The sequence below is a fragment of the Leucoraja erinacea genome, chromosome 15, assembly GCF_028641065.1.
Source record: "Leucoraja erinacea ecotype New England chromosome 15, Leri_hhj_1, whole genome shotgun sequence".
NCBI lineage: Eukaryota > Metazoa > Chordata > Chondrichthyes > Rajiformes > Rajidae > Leucoraja > Leucoraja erinaceus.
The window spans coordinates 8,587,347-8,592,039 of NC_073391.1; the positions used below are offsets into that span (position 1 = coordinate 8,587,347).

Here is a 4,693-nt window from a genome sequence, read left to right on the forward strand (position 1 = left end):
CTAAGTGGGACAGGGGCATTAGAATCACATTTGAATTGCATTTTAATACCTGGCATGTGTTTCCGGTACATGACGTTCCTGCTGCAGTAGGAATTTCAGAAATTTCCTTTGCGAAGGTAATATTCGCTTTGTGAAATTAATGTTTAGACCACTGTTTATTTAATCTGGATATTATGTCTGAATACTGCACAAGAAATTACCTCTCACCTCCACTTAGACATTAATCTTTTTCTCTTTCTCAACTAACGCAAATGTCTTAAATCCTACTTTTTAAATAGTTATTAAATGTATTCCTTTGTAATAGTTATCAGCGTATTTTAAATCAGCTGCTTCCCCTGGGAGCTTGTTCCATGTGCTAGTAACCCTGTGGGAAACAAAGTCGATTGCAATCTGTGAGATTTATATTTAAACTGCGTCCATGTTATCATATTTACTTTCATTATGTTTGCATTATTTCAATGATCTTTACGTCACACAACATATTGTGGCGTCGGGAAATATGCCGAGTTCGGTAGTGACCACATTAACACACCCAATTGGGTGAACACACGTGATATGGCTTATTTACAGTGGTAAGAACGTCCAGGACAGCATGTGGGACACTGTCTCTCATCGTCAGGGAATATGTGCGGTGGTTCTGCCAATCTTAGGCTTGCCCTGGCAGCTCAGTCCTGGTCTCGAAGGAGGAGACATGGTGATCTCAGGATTCTCTCTACAGGTCACCATTGGAGAAGGTGCTGGCGGTCTCAGGGTTATCGAGGCAGCTCCGTCTTTGCCTCTGTGCATGTGTAGGCACAGTTCCTCGTTGTCCATGGGCAGGAAGAGGCACTGGCAACTCAGACTTGCCCCCACCACTCAAGCCTGTGACTGGGGAACACAGCTAGCAGGGAGACATTTCACTTTCTCTCTCTCTCCCTCTCTCCCTCTCCCTCTCACTCTCACTCTCAATTCAATTTCAATTTCAAAACTTTATTGGCATGATAAAAAAACATTGTTATATTGCCAAAGTATAAAACATGACATACATATTTGAAATGCATAAGTATAAATACGTATACAGTGCATGGATAGATATGTCCCTGTACATAAACTTGCAATAGGCCGATAGCCCTTTATTGATTGCTACACGTTCTTGTAGCTGTACTCTCTCTCTCTCCCTCTCCTTCTCTCTCTCCTTCTCATTCTCTTATTCTCCCTCTCCCTCTCTCATTCTCCCTCTCTCATTCTCCCTCCTCCCTTTGATCCCCTTTTACCCAGAAGTATATCTGTTGTTCCCCTTACCCATTCATCTGCTTTTAAAGCAATTGGCCAAAATTGAACATTTTACCCTTCTTCTTGCATATGGCGTGCACAGCCTAAAATTGTAGGACAACTTGTTCTGTTTGATCTTATTTGATTGAGCATGCCGTATTGATTGCATTAGTTGAAACAGGGTTTCAACGAGAAGGTTGCAATCTTCCACCCTTACATTTTACCCAAATGCTTGCATTGCTCATAAGCTGTTTGACGTCAATACAATTGTTACATTTTATAAGCCAAATCTCTTTAATCCGTCCAATTCCTGAATTGTGTTGCCAATGAAGATTTTCACTCTTTGATAATTTACAAGGAAATTTGGACTGAAATTGTATACAGTTAAAATACTTGATGCATTCCTTCATTTCATTAAAGAACACAAGAAAACACTGAGAAATCTAATGAAATAGGAAATCTTAAAATGATCCAAAGGGAATATTCAAAATCATGGAGAATTTAAATAAGGTTGGGCCAGAAAAATATACCTTTCTGGCAAAGAAATGTAAAATAAACATGGCGGACATAATGAAAGAAAAAATGAAGCACAGGGTTTAAAGAAACTAAACATTTTTACATGGAGGGTGAGAATACTGTTAAACTGCCAAGGAAATAGAAATCCAGATATCCCAGGGTGCATTTTACTTCGGAGTCACGTGAGTGACTACGTGAAGAAGCCCGCTTCCACGCATGCGTGTCATATCGCTACACGCATTGCAACGAGTCACACAGGGGGGAACGGCGTTCCCCAAGCGGGAGATTTGAAAGTCGGGAACAGCAGGTAAGCGACTCTGCGTTCCTTTTTACTACTTACTTTTAGGAGGCTGCGGAAAGCTTGCGGGGAGACCCGTGGAGGGCGAGCAGCCGGCAGCAGCAACAGCACGAGTTTCCCTGGAGGGGAACAACCTGAGCCCGACTTTGCTCCCGCACCGGCAAAATTCACCTCTCGGCCGGGCGGGAAGCAAAGTCAAAAAGGTCCCTATGCCAGTCTCAAACGAGACTGGCTTGGGAGCAGTCGGTAGCAGCCAGCACAGAGGCTGCGGGACAGACAGCACGGACCAGCGGTACCGGGGCTCGAAACGCTCAGCGAGTGCAGCGGCACTTATGGAGTCGGGACGGGACGTCCGGGCTGAAAACCTTGTTCACAAGGTAAGCACCAGGGTCCAGGGGATCTATAGGAACAGCCGGGGTTACCGGCTGCGGAACTGCCGCGAAGGACCAGGCCCGTGAACACCGGGGTCGGTCCAAGCGGCTCGAACCCGACACAGGGAACGACGGTCACCGGCGGGAGAAGGAAAGTCGGGAACAGCAGGTAAGAGACCCTGCGTTTCCTTCAACTTACCTTTCTAGGTGCAGACATGGACCAGGTCCATGTAAGGCCGGCGGGAGAACCGCGGAGAAGCGGCAGTAGCAGCAGCAGCGGCAGCGGCAGCAGCAGTGGCAGCCGGCAGTTGCAGTAGCACAGACAGCAGCAGTGGCAGCTGGCACTTCGTGAGGAGCTGGCAACGGCAGGAGCAGCATGGGCACATCGATTCCCGGAGGGGGAAAAACACCTGTGCCCAACTTCGCTCCAGCATGGTGAGAAAGTTCATTTCTCGGCAGCAAAGGACTTTGCAGTTGACTGGCTGCAATCTACTACAAGGGACCAGTATGTGAGTACCAGGATCGGTCCCAGCGGGGTTTTAGTTACAATAATCGCTTCTCGGCTTTTTGGCTAAGATCAAGTGTAGTATCTGTTCTTATCAGTTTAATATCTGATACACCCCTTATCTAGGGACTATATATATTATATAAAAACTATAGTAGCTGTTATCATCAGTTTTAATGTCTTATATGTCCCTTATCTAAGGACCATATAAGTAGGAGTGCCCAGAATTGAGGGCATTAGAGTGGGGTTGACCGGCTGCAACGACCATAAGGGACCAGTACCGTCAGTACGGGGGTGGGTCCCAGGGGTCTAAGATAAAGGAGCAGCCAGGAGTGCTGAGAGCGTTGAAGTCAGGTTAAAGGAATAGATGGAAGCAGCTGTGCCAGTTATCCTCCACACCGGCCATATCCACTTCACGGAAGGAAGGACAAAACTGGAGAAGGAGGACCATGGAACAGCGGGCAGCCAGCAGCAGCCAGCGGCACTTGGATCAACCGTAGTGGGATCAGCTGTGCCCGATGTCGGCCCCGCACCGGCCAGATCCATGTGACCGAGCGGTAGGCTAGACACAAATCAAACAAGGTAGTGGACTCGGAAGGGTCCGACTTTGCATAAAACCGCCGGCAACCAGTGCCCGAGAGGGCTGGAGCGGGAAGAAGCGGTGTATGGAGCCTTGCTCCAACGTGATAAAACCACAGCAGTACCTCTTTGAGGGCTGCACAATGCTTTTACCCCATCAGAGGGGAGCACTGTGGGTCAGTTCTGGGCTGACCTGCAAGAGGGGTCCGCAGAACAAAAGACAAGTGGGCAGCAGTTTAGCCCCACATGGGTACCCCGTGTGGGACCCTAGAGATCTCTAACTCTATAAAAAAGAGTAGGCAGGACCCTGATGGGCCAGAGCCTGGTAATACAGCGTCCCATGATCCTAACACAGCAGGGACTCTGCTGGACATGGTGGCCGATTACTTTAGCCAAGTCAAACATGGGTAGACTTGGATCCAGGATGGCAATAGTATTACTATATGTCTGGCCACAAACGCCAACAAGAAAATTTACAAACACTGGCCAGACATCTGCCACCTGGCAACGGTGAGGCATTACAGGTGCCCAGTGTAAACCAATGCATTTGGCAGCATATGGACGAACATCAGGAACCAGGACCTCAAGATCCAGAGAACCTTCAAGGGATTGACGGAAGGCATCATAGCACACACCAGCACCCTGGACTAAACGTAGGTAACCAAAGACCATCAAGACGCACTAGATCTGTTTAATAATATGCAATATAACCTGAACTACACGTGGAAGGCGGCCATTCAGCCAGCACTAGGACCCCAAAAATGCTACCATTTGCAAATAAAAACCGTGTGTGGACTAAGCCAAGACACTGGGGCTCGCAAGGGCCTATTTTGGAGCATGATACCAGCCACAGGCAAGGCCATAAAAAATGTGGCTCATACCAGTAGCAGGGTCAGAAATCAATATAACCTGCAGGATCCGTTTTAGGGTATGGCCAGGGCGGCCACCCTGGAAGATGCGGAAGCCTCAACCTCCCACACAACCCCGAACAAGAAATATTAAACCAGAACCTTATTTTCAAAAAACCAAGGAAATAACAAAACCACCGGTAACCAGGGAGGTAGGTGGGTGGGGTTTTCTTCTGTTAAAATAGGGACCTACGAGGGTAGGGGAGGTTGCAACACTACAGTTATGTATGGTATATAATCACTACAGATTCATATAATCTCAGCA

At 47.5% G+C, this 4,693-nt stretch overlaps 1 pseudogene; it reads left to right on the forward strand.

Moving 5' to 3' along the window:
- Positions 1–2,987: 2,987 nt before the first annotated feature.
- Positions 2,988–3,095, forward strand: LOC129704417 (U2 spliceosomal RNA; annotated as a pseudogene).
- The last annotated feature ends 1,598 nt before the right edge of the window (positions 3,096–4,693 follow it).